The sequence below is a fragment of the Xiphophorus hellerii genome, chromosome 10, assembly GCF_003331165.1.
Source record: "Xiphophorus hellerii strain 12219 chromosome 10, Xiphophorus_hellerii-4.1, whole genome shotgun sequence".
Classification (NCBI taxonomy): domain Eukaryota; kingdom Metazoa; phylum Chordata; class Actinopteri; order Cyprinodontiformes; family Poeciliidae; genus Xiphophorus; species Xiphophorus hellerii.
Window position 1 is genome coordinate 1,589,524 of NC_045681.1, and position 22,301 is coordinate 1,611,824.

Here is a 22,301-nt window from a genome sequence, read left to right on the forward strand (position 1 = left end):
TTTTTTTCACCATATTACTGATATACTGTAACTGTCATCGCTGAAATGAATTGAAAATTTTGCTTATTTCGACTAAAATTTGATTAATGAATCACAGACCGAACAATTAACTCACTTAAAAATGATTTTTTTAATAATTATATTGTAAATAATTTGGGTAGAAAACATCTGGAACGTATAATCAGGTTCGAGTAAGAAGAAAATTTCTCCAATCAGCTGTAATCAATGTATTTATGTTTCACCTGTAAACGACCCAGAGCAGCGCTGCAATCGCTCGTGTGTGTGTGTGTGTGTGTGTGAATCATTATGTCACCGCTGATCTCTCCAGGCAGGTTCACATCTGGTTTGTTCCCTCGGTGTTTCCTGAAAATGGGTCAGCCAGGACCGGGGAAGATGGAGAGCGACGCTGAGCAGCACAGCTGGTCCCGGGTCGCTGCACACAGACACATCTGGGAAATCAATCGTCCCGAACGCTGAGCGACAGATCCACATTCAGGCGCCGTGTGTGTGTGTGTGTGTGTGTGTGTGTGTGTGTGTGTTCGGAGCTGAATGCTTAATAGGAAGCAGAATCCATTATTGCTTACTCACCTTCAAGATTATGTCTTCATAATCGCCTCACTCAGCCGCCTAACTTAATTAATTTGACTCTTCTTGAATTTGCATATAGACTAAAATGTGCATCAATATTTACATCCCCTTATGTGTCAAACTGCAGGTACAGGGGCTGAATCTGGCCCGCTGCAGCTTCCTATGCGGCCCTCTGGACTCCAGAGATGAACATGAACAGAGCCTTCTAGACAACTGCGTGCTTAAACATTATTTTATCAAATTAAAATAGTCCCTCCTATTGCTCATGGTTACACAGTGAAAGTTTACACAAAGTCAACAGAGCCCCGTATTTTTTCCCGCTAATGCATGATTGTGAGTTTGTTAGGGCAACACTAACAAAATTATAAAAAAATTAATAATACGAGAATAAAGTTATAAAATTACAAGAATTCAGTAATAATATAAAAGGAATTAAGTTAAAAAATACAAAAATAAAGTTCAAATAATGAGAATAAAGTCATAATTTTTCTAGAATAAAGTCAAAATAATTAGGTACAGCCCTAATACTCCGTTGTAGTTTATTGGAAATGTTTCGCAAAAATGGTCAAAATATTGAGTAAAAGTGATACCAACTCCCAACAGTAGGGGGCAGTATTTCTGACTAGTACTCAACAGCTGCCTTAGCTTTACTTACTGTCAACTTGTAGTCCATTAATAATAAAAAGTCACATTTACCGTCATAAATGAACACAAATGCTTCTAAATTAGTATCGCAAACACATTGATTTTTACTGAAAAAGATTACAAAAACAAAAAAATCTCAGAGGGACTGAAAACATTTTCAATATTACTTAAATTTAATATTTTAACAGTTTGTTAATGAGTTTTATCAATACATTCTGGCATAACCGGCCCTTTAAAAGCATTTATTGCTTTAATTTGTCCCAAAATGAAAGTGAGTTTGCGTTAAGCAATGCGCAGCGCCCTCTTCCCTGTCGCGACTCTGCAGACATGCGTTTCCGTATTTATAGCGGTTCGTCCAGGAAGTGACAGATGGCTCTTCCTCACAGCTTTTCCTTTGCATGCCTGACAGAAAACACGTTGCTGCTGCTGCTGCTGGGAAAACACAGGAAGCAGAGCATGCAGCACAACCAAACAAACCAAACACAAACATTCAGGTTTATTTTAGACCTAAGATGGACTGGAAGAAAAGAAATAAAGAGCATAGGTGAATCAGTGAGTCCCTGGTGAGCGGATGTGGAGTATTTTTGGTTTTCTTTTAATAACTGATGGTTTAGAGGAGATCTGCTGTTGGCAGACCGGTGCATCTCTGACGCTGGTTGTGATGTAAAAGCCTCCGTGGGTCCTGAATGAGCGATCCAGCATCTTTTAGCAGCAGAAACTCACTGCAGGGTTGCCAGGTTGGACGGGTTTCCACCCAATCGGACTGTTAAGATTTACATGGCTTTTCAAAATTGTTTGGCGGGTTTTTAGAAAGTGTTGATTGGAAAATTCTGTTGAAATAGTATGACAGAGTATTAGAGCCACACAAATAAAAAATGTAAAAAATCTGAGTTTAGAATCATAATATGACAATAAGGTTGTAATCTTAGGAGAAAAAAGTCAAAACAGTGAATGAAGAAAGTCGTAATATTATGAGAATAAAGTTGTACAAGTCAAAATAATGCATCAATAAATTTGAAGTATTGTGAGAAAAAGTTGTATGAGAATGAAATCAAAATAATCTGTGAAGTCGTAATATTACGAGAATAAAATTATAAAATTATCATTTTATTCCGATAATATTACGACATTGTCTAAATGTCATAATTGGACGACACCGCAGGGCATTCTGGGTAAATACAATCAAAGCTAATGTGCTAGCCACGCGCTAGCAGGAGAAATGGCTCCTGGTCTTTATCCAAAGACTAAAGAAAAATCCTCCAAGCGCTAAAATCTGACGCCTCCATTTTGTTTCCATCTGGTGAAGAAGGAAGTTGAGCTCAGTTCATTATTGGGTTGGTTTTTTTGGAGTTTCTGTTGTGGTTGTGCTGGCAGCCTTAAATAACAAGCAACAGGTTAATAAGTGAATGTTTCTGTTTTTACAGCTTCAGGTCTTTTCTCTGTTAAATCACTCAGAGGCCGGACCTTCTCCGTTCCTTTTAAGATAAGACGAGCAATTAATGAGAGGAGAGTCCCAGAGCCGCAATTACTGAGCATCATTCAGTCCGGGCGCAGCTCGCCCTCAGCAACATGGCTGCTTACAGTATGTGATGATGCTCTCCTAATGTCATCTACTTCCAGGAACCGTGTAACATATGGTAACAAATTTGTTTTCTGCGTATCGGGTGAAGGAGGCAAACAAAGTCTGGAGTAAAATGCTTATTATAAACCGCTCAAAATATGCAGTAAGCCAAGCTAACATGCTTTAGCTACATGGTTTTGGTTTTACATCAAGTCTTAGAGAAAAATTCCTGTTTCTTTAACTTTTCCACATTGTCACCATGAACTTCTATGGAGCTAAATTGGTGCCCAGACGTTTGTTGAAACCTTGAGATTGAAAAGAAGTTTTTTAAAATCTTTATTTTCCGTTTACAGTTTTTTCAAAACTTTTATTTCAGTTTCAAATCTTTTTTTTAAGTTTGTAAACTATAAAATCTCTTCAGTAATGTAACAAACCTTCCGCTGTGTAAAATTAAAACGGAAAGTGAGATAAGTGTGTCTGGATTCTTTGAACATAAATTATATTCACATATTCAGAATCTGATTAAACTGTTTCTCAAAACTGTCTGCACTCGTTTCCTTTCCCTCTTTCTCCTTAACTTCCTGTCTTTTCCCCCCCCCCCAACGCTCCTGAAACCCAAACGAATCTCCCAAACAACCTTCAGCGGGTCTGACGTCGGCGCACGGCAGACGCGTTCATGTGAGTAGGTCGTGTCGTCCCCAGGAGGGAAACAAGACGGGCGCAAAGCATGATGGGAAACAGACGAAGAGAGAGGTGGCACAGCAAGACGATGGCTGATTTACCACAACAAGCATCTCAAATTAAAGTCATGGTCAGACAGCAGCTGCTTTTTTCAAAAACCTTCTAAAAACACCAAAATAACCTGAACTGATCAGGAACTGTGAGCAGATGGAGATTATACACTGAAAAACATTTCTGTTGGAATAAAAGGCCATAAATCTGCAGCTACACTCTAAACATGAAAATGTTGAAGGCAGAAAGCAAAACTCTGGAGTCACAAACCTGCGCCGATGAGACGCATCAGAAAAAACTGCAGTCATCTTTATTATTTTCTGATTTTTATGCAGGAAGAACAAACAATTAGCTGCATTTTAAACAAAATTTCATACTAAATATTTAGTTTAAAGCCAAATAATTAGCATGCTAACTAAGCTCAAAGCTAAATATTTACTAACAACATATCTAGTTAGCAAGCTAAATATTTAACTACATATTTAGTTTGAAGCTAAATGTTAAGTGTTGAGCTAAATATCAAACATAAATATTGAGGTCTGATATTTAACTAAATATGTAGTTAAATATTTAGTTAGCTGGCAAACTATATATTTAGTAATCTAAATATTCAGCACATAACTAAATAAGCTAAGTTTTTTAGCGAGCTAAATATGTTGCTTATTGACTACATATTTAGCCTGCTAACTAAATACTTAATTTGAAGCTATCTCTTTAGTTCAGAGCTAAATATTTAGCTGGTTGTCATGGAAAAAAACTATTTCCAAGCACTGTTCAGGTGAAATCACTCAATCAGATTTATTCATATATTGAGCAGAATACAGAGAAGCTTGTAGGACAAACAGTAATGAAGCAGGTCTGGATGAAAAGCTGCCAGGCAGAGAAACACATGAGTTTTATACAAAGGGTTAAAGGATCCAAAGCCTGGGAACAGACTGGTTCCCATGCAGCTGGGAAAAACAACGTCCAACCTTGTACATGTAACTCAAATAGTTTTAACTTGGTGGGAATATACAGAACTTAGAATAAACATATAGCAATACAACCAGCAGGTGGAACCTTATTGTAATTTTTCCACATCATTTCAATATCACAACAATTATTAATAATGAGATTAAAAAAGTAACATATTTCCAGATGAAATAAAACGTTAAATTAAAACATAAAATGCATATTTAGAACATGCAGATAGGACAGGCATTTGTTTTTGTGGAACATAGACATTTCTGTAATTTGCAAAGCAGGACATGACATAGCAGGACATACCAATGACTATCACTACTTAAAGACAAAAAAAAAGAAACATTACACAGAAACCTCCTCATCGCTGGAGGACAAAAAGTCCAAGTCATCAGAATCATCACTCATGTCTGGAAACAAGTCAGATGTTTGGATAAGGTTGTGGAATCACCATTGGTGAGTGGGCAGCTAAAGGCATGTGTGAGCAAACAGCAATTTACCTGTTCTGAGCAACATACTTAGCATAGCGGTACCACAAATTCAAGGAGTAAGGAGTGGAGTGTTTAAGTTGTAAGTCAACAGTAGACAGACATTTCATATCTCGCAGTTCATGTGGAGGAAATTTTCCACCTTATCAGAGGGAAACAAACCACCTGAGTGACACAAACAAACAACAAAAAAGGAAAAACAGCCAACAAAAATGTCTGTAATTGGAAAAAAATGAAGGCGTGATCGCCGTCATGATGAACTTTCTTTTCTTTGTTTCTCTCAGGAACTCTTTCAATATTTATTTTAATCTTCACTCCCCACTTCGACCACTCGCCAGAGGATCAGCAATAGTTCTTTGGTTGGGGAGCCTTTCGATGTACAAAACAACCAATGCTTGTTGATGTGTTTGTCCCTTTCGTATTCCTTTGTGTCGTCTCTTTTCTTTTACCAAAAATTTAATTAGTTGTATTTTTTCCACATCATGGTGAAGTTGGGACTTCCACACCTGGACACTTTAATGATCCAGTGGCGTTTAGAGAAATTTCCTCCTGATTGCTGCAAACTGGATACAATCTTCTGGGTTTCTTTATAAAACTTTTCAGTTTGAATAATGAACTGATTCCCTGTAACCATTTTGAATCCGTCTGTGATTGGATTGATTATATTCCCGTAAATTAATTGGATGTTTTCCTGCCTTGTATTTGTTGTGACTCGGCGCCACATAAACTAACTGAACCGATTTGAATTAGATCCAACAGGCTGATGTTGACATCTACCTGAACCAGCAAATGAAGCTTTGTCTGCAATATTTCCCACCTTTAATCAAAATCATGTTGCGCTCGGTGTGATTTGGCTCAGTCGCAATGATTTTAGCCGATAACGAGGAGGCTGATGGCAGAAACGGCGCGGCGGGGCGCCTCAACATCAGCCTGAGGAACCTCATGAAGGCAGCATGAAAACACAATTATCAGATTTCCTGAACTGTCCTGGGCTAATCAGCGGAGCGGCAAGCGGCTCCCATCACTTTGTGGCGCCTCAGATTAACGGCTGGGATTAAAACCAGCCATAAGAAAACATTATGAAGACGGGGAATGCTAATGTAGCATGTTCCTTCATTTACTCATGTTAGAAAAAAAAACATAAGAACACCTTTCAAAAAGTATTCATACCCATTCATTTTTGTTTTTGAACATTTTATTCTTCTAGTAACTTCATTTATGTTACTAATTTATGTTACTAATTTATGTTACTTGTGCAAAACTGTGAAGTACAGGATGCAGTTTGTAAAGTTACACAGTTAAAAATTAACAGCAATATCTTGGCTCATTTATTTAGCCCAAAATAAGCGGTAAAGTTTCAAGCTAAATGTTTAGTTTCAAACTATCTTACCTTGCTAACTAAATATTTACCTTGTATTATATAAAGCCAAGTTAACTCGATTTTAAACTATACTTAAACTAAATATTTTGTTTGTAGGCTAAATATTTGGCCTTGCTAACTAAATATTTAGTTTCAAGCTAAATATTTAGCTCAAGCCAAACCTGAGCTAAATATTTACCGTATTTTCCGCACTATAAGGCGCACCTAAAAACCTTCAATTTTCTCAAAAGCTGACAGTGCGCCTTATTATCCGGTGCGCCTTATATATGGACCAATATCGAGTCCAGATCTTCGTCTAACTGAGAATCAGTGACAAGACCTACAAATTGCTGTTCGCAGACACAAACCAATCTGAGTTTATTTTGCTCAGAATGGACAAAAGTCAACATTTCCCAAAGTAAACGCCTGAAGAGGTGTGAATACTTTTCCAAGCAGATTTATGCGAAGCAGCAAGATGGCTGAACGTTTGGTCATCGGCTGCTGCATGAATAAAACACGCGGCTGTGTCTGAGTGGATGAGGGAAAGCAGCAATTAGAGGACAAATGTTGATAAAGTGTGCAGCGATGCTATCAGAGAGAAAAGCTGAGCTGTAATTATGATGAAAGTTATCGGCCGTGTGTCTTGTCAGAGCCGCCGCTCCCCGTGTTATCATCGCAGCAGGCAGGGGAACGAATCTGAGCGGGGCAAAAATGAGTCTCACAGCAGACAATACTTCTGATTACCTTCATCACGCCGCTCTCTTCCAGAGGAGGCGACGCCCGCCGCCGTGCAGGGGGAGACGGCGCGTTCAGGGCGCATTCAGTTTGCTGCTAGGCAACCCGGCTGCAGATCCACGGCGCCAGTTTTCACCCTTCACCTTATTGATGCTGTTTCACGAGGCTTAAACGAGACATAAAAATCACTTCTCACATGTTTTTATATTCCATTTGAGTTTCTATTGACTCTAAAAAGAGCCAAACACTTAAAAAAACAGATCTAGCTTTTCTTGGCAGTAAATTATTTCTTTATGATGTCTGGAAGATGAGCCGTTTCAAAAACCTCTCAAATGTCCAGTCACAATTGACGGGCACTGCACAGTTACCTAGCAACCCCAGCCCAGTCCGTTACCTAGCAACCTGTTAGTTATGCAAGAGGAACTCCAGCACATTTGGTCAGCTGGCTTTACCATGACAAGTATTACAGACATACTAACAAAAAAAACAAAAAACAAAACATATAATATTAAAGTTGAAATAACACAAGAACAGTCATAATATTATGAAAATAAAGTCACAGTAGCACAACTTTATTAACGTATTATATCGACTTTATTCACGTATTAAGATTTTTCTCATACAAATATTGTTGTAATATGACTATTCTCATAATGCTATAACTTCCTGTATACTGTGCAAGTGACTCGTAGTACTCGTACGAGTGACTACGTGACTTTATTCACGTATTATTTTGACTTTATTCTCGTAATTCTTTTTTTTGCCAACTTGGCACTAATACTCTGTCATACAGTACAATGGCTGCTGGAAAAGACAAAGTGTTTTGTTGTTGTCTTATCCAGAAACCACTTGGTGCGTTCTTGTTGGTTTTACAGGAGGCTCCACTTCTGCTTTTCAAAGATGTAAGATTGTATAATTGTGCATCTGTTTGCAGCCATTTTCAAGTGTTGGTTGGAGAGGGCGTGGCCAACAGCAGCTTATTTGGATTTAAGGTGACAGGACGCCCTAAAACACCTCAAAATAAGCAGAATGATTTTGTGCAAAAAATTTTTATGAACATGCTTTGTATAGACCATTGATCTATCTCAACGTGTTTAAAGAAGCATACTAGGTCAGTTTTTCCTGGTGGTTGTCTGAACTCCAGCGCCTGTTTTAGCGTTTCTTTCGACTTTAACGCCGGTTTTCCTCAGTTTGTTCAGACCTGTGGTAGCTGCGCTGAGACTCCGGTGGCAGCGCTCAAACAGACCAAAGTACTTTAAGAATGATTAAAGTTTAAACTGCTTCCTGTTGGGCTGCAAACCAGCTTTTAAAAACAAGCTCACCCTCTGGGAAATCCAATCAAACGAAGCGCCAGCAGCGTTGCGTAACGAGCTGAAAACAGAAATATTGTGACTGAATCACGGGGATGTGAAGCTAAAAAGCAGAGGGGGTCACTTCAGCAGAAGCTGCTGTGGTTTTTATTTCCATTCTGCTCTCTGCAGGATTCTCAGGTTGCATTTTTCTGGCCTCCTGGGATCCGAATGTACGGCCAGATCGAAAACAGATTGCAGTAGGTGGAGTTGCATCTCTTTCCAAACTCTTCTTCTCATGTAACTGGCAGCCTGGACAACTTATGCAATCAATAGGTGAAAGGTTTTGTTCTCATTGTTCTCCAGTACTGGAGAAAAAACCAGGCAGAATATTATACAACACACAGCATGATGCACACCGGACTTTGTCACAAAGTTGTCATTATGGATGTTTTTACCTCACAGATTTGCTCTTTTTTGTCAAATTTAAAGGTTTTATATCAACAAACATTTTAAATCCAAACCATCCCAAACACGTGAGAAAACAGCAATTCTCTCCGTGTTAAATCATGAATTAAATGTGATTAACTTTATTTTTGTTGCATTTAAGTAGTAATCTGATGACAGACCTGAAACAGCAACACATCAGAGTCTGATCTGATCATCTATAGTGCAGCTAAACGCTAAATCAACTTTTTTTTTGCAGGTAAACTTTATAAATTGGTTTCTAAGAGTCAATTAAGAACCAATTTATACAGTGCAAATGTTAATTTGTTTAGTTCTGCAACATTTTACCTAAAATCAAATCAGTTATGGCCATAAAAGTCTCCAATAACACAGGAAACACTCAATGGAATCGTGACTTTAACAAAAAATCCTGAAGGAACTTATCGTGATCTTAAGCCTTTTTAAGAAGACATGAAGGTTTTGCAGTGGCCTAGTCAAAGTCCAGACATAATCCTGACTGAGATGATGTGGAATTAAGCTCCAGCGTGATGTGACAGAGCCGTCACACCAGAAGACGTTCAACCTGTCACTGGCGTTAGGAGGTGATTACTTACCCACATGACAACCAGATCGTTTAGTTTTTCCCCATTTAATAAATAAATCATCAAACTTCACTCTGAATTTCCTCAAGTTAATATGAAAAAAACTATTTAATTTAATGAACAAATGAAGACATTTGATTCGCTGAGGAAGACGGTTTGATTTAGGAAGCTGTTCTTCTTCATGAACATTACATCCCTCATTTTAGCTCCACTTTCAAAACAACTAAAAAGCTTTAGGAAATCTGAGATAATTACACCAATAAACTCGCTGCTCTGACAAAGAGGAAATTGGGACTTGGGATTAAAGCTTTTAGGGCAATTTTCAAGCATGTCTGGTTGGTTTTCAGCTGTGAACGCTTGCTGTCATTTAAATAACAGCAGTGGTGAACCTCTGCAGGCTCCATGTGTCTGGTGAGAGACGCGCTGCTCTGCAGATGAGACATTCTTCTAAAAAATTATTATTTTTTTGTTTGTTTTTGAAGTGTTCAGGAAAATAGTTTGGTTTCACTTCCCAATATGTGAGCTAATTAACTCCTTGAATCGTTTCATTTTACACAAAAGCAAAGCAAAAGTTGTTACATTTTTTCCCTCTGAATCTAACATTTGATTCAGAGCAATAAAAAATAATAATATTTAGAACATGTTGGCCTAAATATGTTGAAATTTTCATATTAACATAAAACTATCAGTTTGTGATACCTAAAAATTCTAAATTACTTCAATAATTATGTATCTTTGCTGTATGTTTTAGCCTGATTAAAAATAAAAAAAATTACTAAAATTGTATCGTTCTTTGTTTGCAGTTTGGGGGCCACAAAAGGCCCTCGGGCACTTTGGACACCTTGATGCCAGACTCATGATGAGGGTAGGTAACAGTAGACTAGAGTTTCTAAACAAAACACATTAACACATTAAATCAAAAGTTGCTGAGGCTGACATTAAGCATAAAAACATCTGGATGGAGGCAAACTGCCGACAGGTTTTCATGAGCCGTTAAACCCGAGACATCTGTTGAATCAAGCTAACGTGATCGGCGCCTGAGTTCCTGTTTACTATGTTAGCTAGAGCTAACGCCATTAGCAGAAGCTAACGCTAAATCAAAACAAAATGGAATATAGTTATGGATATTTAATGAGACAACACACCATTCTGATATATTTGAGAAATATTTTGACCCCGGCGCTTACCGTAAATAGCTTGAATTAGCTCTTTACTGCTAACGGACTCGGTCTCCGTTAGCATTTCGTAGCCGCAGCAGCACAAACACGGGCTGTTTCAACCGATTCTTCATCTGTTTGGTCCTTATTTTCATTCCTCTCATCAGTTCTACATTCTTAACGCGCTCCAGTTCAAATTGAAAGAACTAAACGTTACTTATTTCACAAAAATACTGTTGTGGCTGGACCGAGCTCTATAGCGCCTAGCATACGATAATCTACCCAGAATGCATCGCAGCGTAAGCAACATGGCGCTGTTATTTTCGAGACGTGGTCATTCTTATTGTAGCATTCTCTGGATCCAACATTTTGGCATTAATGTGCAGGTTTACTGTTGTCATTTTTTATTCAACTTGTGAATAAAAAAGTTTCTGTGCTGCTAGATAATGGAATTGTTATTAAACTACAAAAATGACCGAATTGATACAGATCAGGATCATTTGAAGAGGGTTTTTTAAAAATACATTTTGGTATCAGAAACAGCAAAATTCCTCTGTAAATGTTATAAATTTTAAATTAAAAAACAATTTACAAAATATTTTTGATTAATTTTTGTTGTGCTGCTTACGGAGGATTAATCCTGCTTTTAATCATCTGAAAATGTATTAATTTGACTTATTTACATTTGTGTGAGTCATTGTTTGCCTTTGTTTTATTAACAACAAAGCTTCCTGCTGTTGAAGGTTTTTCTCCTGTTTCTTCTCAGTAATTAACTGGCTGCACTATGGCTTTGAAAATAACTATTTCTTTGGGATTCTTTTAAACAAAGACTTTGTTTTCACCTCTGCCAGGAATTATAAACATTCATTTAATCTAATCAAAGTGAATTAATCAAAGTGTCTTTATCAGTCCACCTATATTATAAATGTGTTTGCTTTGATGATGTGTTGGAACTAAGCTGAGCTGAATTAATTATATTAAATAATGCGCGCTAGCTTGTATTTTCACAATTAAATGAGCCACATTTTCTTCTTTTTTATGCAGCTTTGACTAAAATAAGTCGTCACTTCATTTCCTCTTCTATCACCAAAACAAAGCGCTCAGATTGGCACATTTAGCCGCATGAAAACGTCCTCCAAGCTGCTGGGTTTGCAGAGCATCTCATCTTTTTTCATGATGCATTATCTTGACAGCGAGTGGAAGCTCTCTCAGCAGGCCTCCTGCTCGCTTCCTCAAATCATCCTTGCTCCGCCGTTTTTATTTTTTAACGACAGAACATGCAGTCATATCCTGTCACCAGCCGTGCTGTTTAATTGAGATTACCCTGGCAACAGAAGCGCGTGTGTTTACACCAGATGCAATAAAAATATATAATAAAAAACATTTGACACTGCGAGGAACTTGTTGTAATCACTTCAACAACACGGTGAAACTTCTAGGCTGTTTTAATTTGTCTTTTCTTTCATTCAGCGGAGGATGAGTCAAAAACCTGCAGAAATACGTCTGAATGTTTTCGCCTCATGTTTATTTCCAGACACATCCCAGTCCGTCTCCTTCTCTGCGCCGCAGGGCTGCAAGGTTCTGAAGAAACTCAAAATGTTGTGGCATCAATGCAGATTAGAGCTGCAACTAAAGATTATTTCAGTAATCGCTTGCAAACTAAATATTTAGTTTGCAAGCGAACTAAATTTAAATATTACTAAATACTATCGATTTAATATAATAATATAATTATTATTATTAACAATAATAATACTATCGAATATCGATTAGTATTTAGTAAACATATCCAGCTTTCTAACTAAAATGTAGTTAGTAAGCTAAATATTAAGTAAAATATTTAGTTTGTAAACATATTTAATTAATATGTAAATACTTAATTAGCTTGTTAATTAAATATTTAATTTACTTAATAAATGTTTGCTAACAGTTAGACTAAACCACGTTAAATATTTAGTTTGAAACTGTGACATGTATAAGTGAATGAATACCACTATTTTCCTTTGCACTCAGCTTTCTATGAATGTTTAGTTTGAAAACTAAAAATTTAGTTAGCAAGCCAGATGTCTCGTTCACACTAAAAATATTTTATCTACTAAATATTTAGTAACTGTATTTATCTTGCTAGCTAAAAACAGCTTGTAAACTAAATATTTAGCTTGCTAATGAAATATTTAGTTTGAATCTGACATATATAAGTCAATGTCACCATTTTTTCTTCCACTCAACATTCTATGAATGCAGCATTTCACTTTTTTTAAATATCCACAAAAAACTAAATCTGAACAAAGGCCAATTCTAAGCATGATGCAGCCTCTGCCATGTTTTACCACAGGTTTCTTTATGGTTCAGAGCAGAACATATCCTACTACATGGCTATTAGAGATTTTAGCCCAATTGTTTTATTTGAAACTAAATGTAACTAAATGTTTTGTAACTCCACACCTTAATCTAGACATATTTGTCATATTATGATAAATGGAGAAAAAAAAGCATTTTAATTAAATAATTTCCCATTTTTTGAAAGTTGCCAACACATTGCTACAGAGATTTAAGATCAATGGAGGTAAAATGCAAAGACCAGCAGGGAAGAAAACACCTGAAGCTGTTTTTAGCTAACCCCCTACTTGACTGTTTTCTCAATAATATAAAATCTATATTTCTCAGCAGGAGCAGTACATGCGCCTCAGACTAATCAGAAAACTGACTGCAGGGTGGTCACCCAACATGGCCGCTCTGGACGCATCGATTGGGTGTTTCAGACCGCATGGCCAACTGCGAAATGTCAGAGCTACTAGGGAAGACAGCCTGAACCCGGCGTTTTCAAAGAAACGACATCCTGCTCGCTTTGTTTCTATTTATAAACTCAAAATAATTAATTTTCTGAGGTAAATCATCAGGAGAACATTTTCCTGTCCGTCCAGTCAGAAAACGGATCGGACGTCTGTCTTCTCGCTGTACATCTTGTTCCTGTTACTGGTGACAGAAACTCATTACTGCAGATGGAAAGTAAAGACACTTTGATTAAGGGGGATGCTAGCGTAGCGTAGCAGCTTTAATAATATCTGGGTAATCTATACCAGAATCCAGCAGGGAGCCGTGCCGCTCACAAGCACAGCAAGAAGATAATTGGTTTTAATTACTAGGTTTTGTTCTCCCTCCATATTATTGTGTTGCATCACATCTGCTCTGAATTTCCTCATCGTTCCTTTTTAGTCTCTGTTCTGTTATTATTTTAGTCTTTAAATAGTTTCATTCTGAAGTTCAGTTCGGGCTCCTTCTTCTTCTAACGTCATACAGTTGAATGAGTTCAGTTTCAGCTGCTCTCTGTTCAGCAGCTCCATTATAATAATGGGAGGACAAACATACTTGGTTTTTTAACTAAATACTTAGTTTAAAGCTAAATATTTAATTAAAAAACTAAATACCCAATTTAGAGCAAAATATTTAGAAAACCAAATACTGAGGTCCAAAAAAAATATTTAGCGAGATAAGTTAAATATTTAGTCCACAAACTAAATATTTAGCTTGCTAGAAAATATTTAGCTTGCTTGCTAAATATGTAGTTTACAAATACTAAATACATTTACTTAACAAGATAAATATTTAGATTGCTAGCTAAATATGTGGTTTGTAAACTAAATGTTTAGCTAGTAAGCAAGCTAAATATTCAGTTTAAGCCAAATATTATTTAGCCTGATCATTTATTTGGTTCTCTTGCAACTAAATAAGCTAAATAATTGCTGTTTTTTGTCCAGCTTATGTCTTAATTTACATTTGTTGGCGTAGCAACGGCAAGAAGATTGTAGGTTACAATCCCAGCTCTGGATCTTCCTGCCTGGACTTTTCCTTTTGCTGATTTTACATCCTCACGTTAATTTGAACGAATGTCAAGAGTTTCTGAAGCGATCTCAAGCTGCCATGTGAACACAGCAGCTCGTCTTCAGGCTCTGCATCGTTTTGAAGTTTCTCTGCAGCATCACAGCTTGCTGATACGGCAGAACGTTGGTGGAGTCTCTCCTCAGGCTCCGGGCGTGAAGACACTGAAGCATGGCGGATGGCAGATGTTGGCACACGCAGGTCTCATGACGGCACATGTTCAGGCTCCAAAACATGCAGGGAGAATTTCATTTCTGAACCGTGTGAAACGGAGGAAACAAGAGGACTGGAACGAAACGGTCCTGGATGACGGGAAAAATCCGAATTCAAGCAGCAAAACAGAAATTAGAGGCAAAACCTCAGATAAACTTCTATGGATTTTATGTGATGGACCATCTGGTTGATTATTTCATCTATACATCCATTGTTTATCCTTACAAGTACATCACAAAGCTGGGAAAATATTTTTCACATTTCAAATAAAAATAGAAAAAACATAAACTTGTATTCTACCCCTCTACTTTGATACACTTGAATAAAAGTATATTTGTCCCCTTTTAATCCATTTAGATGGAGAAAGATATTTTTAAAGGGGCAGTATTATGTGTTTTCCAGGCACATAGTGACATTTTATAACACAAGAAAGCAACTGTTACCTTCAGCTGTTATAAAAATGATATACATATCAAATATGACTTAAAAGAAATTTTAATTCCTGATTTAATGCGTTGAAATGTAAAAACTCCTCTTTCTGAAGCTCCGCCTCCAGGAATTCATCCCAACATGGGATTGCAATCCATTAACTCTTTAACATTTTTACCAGCGTTGCTCTGAGCTGCAGCTCCTATAATGAGCTCAGCAGCTGTTTGCTAATTGCTGCTGGCTAGTCTGAAGGAGATGAGAGGGGGAGGAGCTACGCCTTGAAGGCGGGGCTAGGTCCACCCAGGCATTTTGAACAGCTGTATGTAAAATACATAATATACTGCTCCTTTAAAGAAACAATAATTGCTCGTCTTCTGTAATTAATATTAAATAGATCTTAAATACTGGTTTAGTTGTTATATGTATGGTAAGTGTGGATAAGGAGGAGGAATATTGTTAAGTTTATTCTTCCACCCACTCTAATATGTAAAGCAAAAGTTTTGACATTATGTTACATGCTGTAAATATTATTTATTGTTATTATTCTGTAAAAAAAACCCCCTTTTGTTCATATTTAAAAAATAAACAATAGATTTTAAATTAAATCTTAATACAAGTGTTCGTCTTTATGTGGGAAACTCTTCAGTAGGTTATGATTTATAATTCAGGGTTTTATGGTGGGCCATCTTCCTGCTCCATAAACTATTTTTCTTTGTGCTGGAGACAAAAACACCCTCTGCAGCACAAAGAGCAGCATATTTCTGCAGCACAAAATGACAACAAAACATAGCGAAACATCGAGTCCTCGCCCGGCAGAGAATACGTGGGACGCCGTTTCTAAAACGAGACCCCGAATCTCACAGCTCCTCTAAATTAAGAAGAAAAACAGAGAAAGAGAGAGAGGAGGGAGAGGGATCATCTCCGTTGCTACGGCAACCGTGGCAGACGACCACGCTCTGTCTGAGAGTTTATACGCCTCAACATTTTTCTTACATGCCACAAGAAAGAAAAAACTGCAATCTGGAAGGCGCCAACGCAGATGTAGGCTAAACATAGCTGCATTAAACCGAAGAGGATTTGATGCATGTAGAGTTTTACCACAAAAACACGATTCCCTCGTTACAAATCCGCCACGCCGTTCACTGAGTTTACAACTTTTCCTTACAAAACCAGTCAGCTGTTTTCCAAAAAGAAGTATGAATAGAAGAAATAAAATTAAAACTGTACAGCCCAGCTAGCATTAATGAAGTGATTCATTCATCTGTAGGTGCAGAGGCAGGAAACTGGGTGACGCAGGAGGGTTAATATTGGACTCCCTGCGGTGCCAAAATAGGCAGAGAAGATGTGCAACGTGTGGGCGAAGATGATCAAAACTTCTGTTTCTATCAATACCAACACAAGCTTGGTGCATTTTTAGAAAGTCTGGGGAGATTATGAGTTTAAAACAGAAATACTTTGCTGCTACTAGCAACAAGGAGGGGAAAAACTGAGGACAAAAAAGTAAAATAAAATGGATGAAAACATGAAAATGCTGCCAAGAAGAATGAAGATGAGAGCTTTTTCAAGAGATTCACCTAAAAAAAATCCTCAAAAAGGACAAAGCGGAAGATGAAGTAATGCTTCACAAATAATCTTTGGGCTTCATCAAAAATATGTTGACCTTAAGAAAAAGAAATTCAAGAAAAAAACATCAAAAATCAAATTAAACGAGAAGCATGTTGCTTCCTTTAAACAAGAATGGCTACACACTTTGCACTGATCCAGAAAAAGACCTTAGAATAAATTTATCTTTTGTTGCAATTATAAAATAAACAATATGTTTTAATTTAAATAATTTGTTCATTTATTTTGTTGAGGACAAACTCTAGGAAAGATCTGCACTTAAATAAATGTTTGTTTTAACCTTAAATGATGAACATGTTGAGAAGAGAAGTAAAACAGTCAACTTTATATGGAGGATGCAACTTTTATTTTGGTAGTCCACTTCCGGTTTTATGCAAATGAATTTACATATTGGCTAGCTCTGACTGAGATAATATCTAGCTTCCAACTTAATATTTAACTTGCTGACTAAATATTCATTTTGGAGCTAAATATTTACTAGGGTTATTTTTAACACTAGTAAACACTAGCTAATTTTAAATATTTAAATATTTGTAGGCTAAATATTTAGCTTGCAACCAAATCTTAAGTTCTAAGCTTCTTTTTTTTTAAATTGGAGCTAAATATTTATATGGCCAGTTAAATATCTAGCTTGGTAGCTTTATAAATGAATGGAAAAAAGATGGTAAAAATATAACTTTGAAAAATAAACACCCCTTTTTTCTGCCAACGGGCTACAAACACCAAAATATTGCTGTTAAGTTTTGGCTGTGTAACTTTACAAACAGCACCACATTACTTTTATTTCTGCTTGAGTAAACAGGCAGAAATAAATCTTTTACTTAAGTAATATTTTGTGGACTCTAGCCACATCTGGTTAGCTTTGTCTGAGTTTGAAAAGTCAAAAATTTAGAAAGAAATGCACAAATGTTGAGATTAGTTCCAGAAATTTTCAACAAAAATTGTGCAAAAGTTGAAAATTTCAGATTTTTTGTTTTAGCAAACATTCAAATTTTGGAGATCAGAAATATTCTTTCTTTCTAGAAAATTCCTGAGATGAATTTCAACATTTCAGAAATTCTCAGATTTCCCACTTTTGAAACTCTGAAATTAATATTTTTTTCTATAAAAGTTCTCAGATTAATCTCAAAGTTTCTGAGTTTTTTGGCAGAAATGTACTCATTTTTCTATCAGCACTAGCTAATACACCATCATACATATCACTTTAAAATTAACTTACATTTTACATTATTTAGTGGCCTTACTGTTAAACCTACATTATTTAATCCAAACTGTTTTTGCTTTTACAGATGTCACACAGCAGATAATGGTTTCTTTTCCATTTTTAACTCATCCGCCGGAAGCCTCCCAGTCACCTCGTGTCGCCCTCACCAGCAGCAGCTGACAGCGGGGATTTAACGGCCGGTCTCACGGAGACAGCTGCTTCCACAGGAACCGCACTCTCCCGTACCACCAGCCGCAGGCTTAACGTCCAGCTTTCTCCGTTGCTGCTGGGCAGGAATTAGGTTTTAGCTGGCAGTCTTTTAAAAGCTGCGGTTAAGAAATAATCCAGCAGTAGCAGCAGCGGTTCGGGTCACTTCCGCCCAATCAGATGAACGTGACTCTGGCGTTACCTGACATGGCGGTTCTGTTGTCGCAGGTGACAATCTTGACACATAACTGGCGGTGAAATAAAATCCCCCGAGTTGTGAAACCTGCTGTATCATTTTTGGCTCCACATGAGCAGAATATTGCCACCAGGCTGCTGTAGATAGCGAGAGGCAGAGATTTCACAAAGGACACAAACATGGAGTGTCATGGCTGACCTTTCTTTTCTCTGCCACTGTCTGAACCCATTAGCTTTGCTCGACGGCAGACACACCGGCGCTTCCTCTACCGCTCTCTAAACCCGCCATAACTTCTTCTATCTACCGTTTTTAATCTTACACTGTAAATAATTAACAGCAAAAATTTGGGTTATTTAGATAATAAAATTTGAAAAAAATGGCAGTTAATTTTTCAATTTAATATTTTCACTGGTTTTACTCTTGTTTCAAACAATTTAGTTAGCTAGCTAAATATTTCGCTTGTCAATTAAACAGTTGCAAGCTACTTATTTAGCTTCAAACTAGTTAGCAAGCCAAAAATTTAGTTTGACTTTAAATATTTATTCCAGGGCTAAATATCTATCTAGCTATGGGCTAAATATTTAGCTAACATGCAAATTCACTTGCCGATAACAGGAAGTCAAGTACCAAAATAAAAGCTCTTTTCCAAATTTCTATACAACTTGTTTTCACGTTGCTCATTTTTTTGTGAAACATTTCAGCTTAAATTAAAGGATGAGACATTTTAAAGGCAATACAGACATTTACCAAAAATCAGCAGTGATGCATCACCAATGAAGGATTCATAGTTGGCTCAGCTTTTATGTTAATAGTTCACTTCCGCTTGTCAGCTCAAATTATATTAGCTCAATATTTAGCTCTGAACTAGCTAAAGTGGAGAAAAATATATTAACGTCAAACATATTTAGCTCTGCGATAGCTAAATATTTAGTTTGTAAATTAGCTCTACCTAGCTGAGTTAAATATTTAGTTTGGAGCTAAATATCTTTCTTACTAAATATTTAAAATGGAGCAAAAATATTTAGTTGGCTAACAAAATACTTAGCTTGCTAATTAAATGTTTACATTGAAATTGTGACATTTATAAATGAATGAATAACATTGTCAAAATGTGACTGAAAAATGTATCCCTTTTTTTGCTCTTGACAGGCTAAATAGCCCAAATTACTGTACTGCTGTTATTTTTTGACTGTGTATCTTTACGAACGGTACCCTATAGCTCCTTCTTTGTGGTACATTAGCTGACAGGCAGCAGAAAGAGGGAAGGTTGACGATGAGGGCTTCCAACCCCGGCGCCATATTCTGTTCGTCCTTGAACCTCTTTGCGGTTAGAGGACAGCAGATAACTCCTATCTACAGATGTGTTAATTGGTCTTCGGCGCCATTACACCAGTCTGGAGGCTCGGTGGCGGAACAGACGAGGAGCTAACGCCTTGGGAAATCACATGTGATCCACGCTGACCTTCATCTAATGGGACGGGGACTTCACAAGGCTTGGCTGAGACTTTGCAGAGGGAAAAAAAGAAAGTCAGTATTTGCAAACATGTCTCAGAAATGCCCAGAAGCAATAGGATGTGGTGCATAAATTTATTTCAACATATATTAACATTTTGTTTCTACCTTTTTTAAGGACACAGCCTGTACATTTTTATACAAATAGATTCTAAAACTAATTTGAGGGCAGAAAAATTGTCCAACACTGGATCAGGATACAGAGGATAAAGGGAAGGATAGCCTGACCAGATCTCAAATTAAATTATTTTTATGATTTCCTGCAATAACAGTCCATCAGAAATAATAGTACACATGTCAACTAATGATAGTCATTTGTTACAAAATGGTATTGATGAAAGCAAAACCAAAACACTGCCTATTATGTTCACCGGGTCAGATATATTAGTATTACAAAATACCTTTAGGTTTTAATGCTGTTTATTGTTGCACTAAAGTAATACACCCCTTATAAAATAATTTTTTAGACAAAGTTTGAGATTTTGTAATGGCAGCAAATGAAATTGTATCCCAGCTGACAAGCAAACACTGTAAGATCTCAGGGAAAGGCGGAGGACCCCGAGCCCAAAGGTAACATCCAACATGGCTACCACACACATACAGCGTAGTGAAACTCTACCGTAGCTCCTCAGAGTCTGAATTTTACCCTCCCATATTTTTGGTGAAAATGTTTCTTAAAATTTCAAAGCATGAATGGAGACAAATACATTGTTATCGTCTTAGTAATGCTAACTGTAGTTAGCGCCACCACTATTAGCAAATCCCGAATATTTTTCCGACTTGAGAACTGTGTTGTGCTCCATTTGTAGACAGAAATCAGAAATATTTCTTAATACAATTAGATTTTTCTTATAATTTTACAACTTTCTAAAGGTAGCATTGCATCATATTCTCATAATATTATGGCTTTGTACTTGTGATTAAAAGAATAAAATCTCTTAAATTGGGCCTAATTCTCTATCGTACAATATAACTTGTGTCAATCTGTGTGAAAATAAAAAATAAAAAGTAGATGAACTGAAATCAAAACCAGAACAGTATGGTAGTGAAACTAACAGAAGACGCTACACCGTTATAGATCAACCATCTAGATGTTTTGATCGATGATTGTAGGTTTTGCTACATAGACTATGAACTGGAAACGCCTTCACTGCTGTAGAAAAAGTTCAGCTACATTGAACTACCTGATTATATGGTGCAAATATCAACCTATGTACAACTTAGAGTCATAACTTTCTCTAACAGTATTTACTAATAAAAAAAGACGTTGTGCTTTTAAAACTTTTAGACACACCGAAGATTTCTCCTTTTTCATCCAGAGTGCGACATCTCTGTGTTTTGTAGCGTCTTGCAGAACAAGTCGCTGAGAGTCATTGAAAAGTGCCAGCTGCGTCCTCCAGCCTCCACACGAGTTTCCATCAGTGATTAAACAGGAAGTTTTCCACCGAAGAGTCCTGAGTTGATTCTTAGCGCTGAGAGTCCGTCTCTCGAGTCTAGACACCGTCATAAAGACACGTCTCATCCAAGCTGCTACATTGAGGGTTTTAGTTGTTATCTTTTTTAGTAATTCTTTCCCTTGGATAAATCTGGTTTTATGCACTGGAGGACAACAGGAAGTCTCAGTAAAAATCTAATTAATTTGTTCTTTCTTACTTGTTTACCCAAATTACTCACGTTAAATTTCCAATATTTTGTCACATCAGAACCACAAACTTCAGTGTAGATTTTATGTGAAAGATTGGGTGGTGGCAGCATCATGCTTCAAAGATTCTTTTCTTTCTCAAAACAAACAAAAACAAAATCTCTAAAAGTGCAAACCTAGTAGGTTTATTCGAGTTAGGGCTTGGCGATTAATCAGTTTATCAAATTTTTGGTTTTTCAAGTTTTAATTGTTGGAAAATTGACAATTGCATCTGTATTCTACTAATATGACATTATTAAACTAAAACTCTCATAGTTTAATAATTCATTGCACAGAAGGGATGATTGAAATAATAGAGATAATAGATGATAAGATTATTGATCTCCGAAGAGGGGTAAGTGTTTTTGTCACAGAATAATAAAAAATTAAATAAAATCAAAATTAGATAAATAAATAAAAGCCACTTGTCATTTGCATAAATTAAGTAAAAATAAAATAGATTAAAATGAGATTTTGTTTTTTATTCCAAGTTGCCCAGTCCTACTTTGAGTTCACATAAAATCTCAAAGTTTGCAGCTATAAAGTGACAAAATCTGACTTTACTGTTACATTTTACTGCAGATAAGCAAGCAGTGAAGTTCTGGAACATGGAGTGAAGCTAACTTTAGCGTAATTAGCACCACCACAAAGCGTTTGGGCCGGAAATGTCCGACTGGCAGAACGAGGAGCGCCGCTGCCTGCATGGCTTCTCTGCTCAGGATCAGTCTTTGGTCACAAATCAACCCCAGAAGGAATTGAGTTTCATTGACAGGCTGTCCGAGAGTTCGCCGCT

At 36.8% G+C, this 22,301-nt stretch overlaps 1 long non-coding RNA gene across 1 annotated transcript; it reads right to left on the bottom strand.

The window, feature by feature from the left end:
* Positions 1 to 19,224, bottom strand: LOC116727241 (uncharacterized). Its single transcript, XR_004340774.1, has 3 exons — positions 18,080 to 19,224; positions 7,079 to 7,235; positions 1 to 433 (listed from the first exon to the last, which is right to left on the bottom strand). It is a non-coding gene; the product is annotated as an uncharacterized LOC116727241 (long non-coding RNA).
* Between the last annotated feature and the right edge of the window lie 3,077 nt (positions 19,225 to 22,301).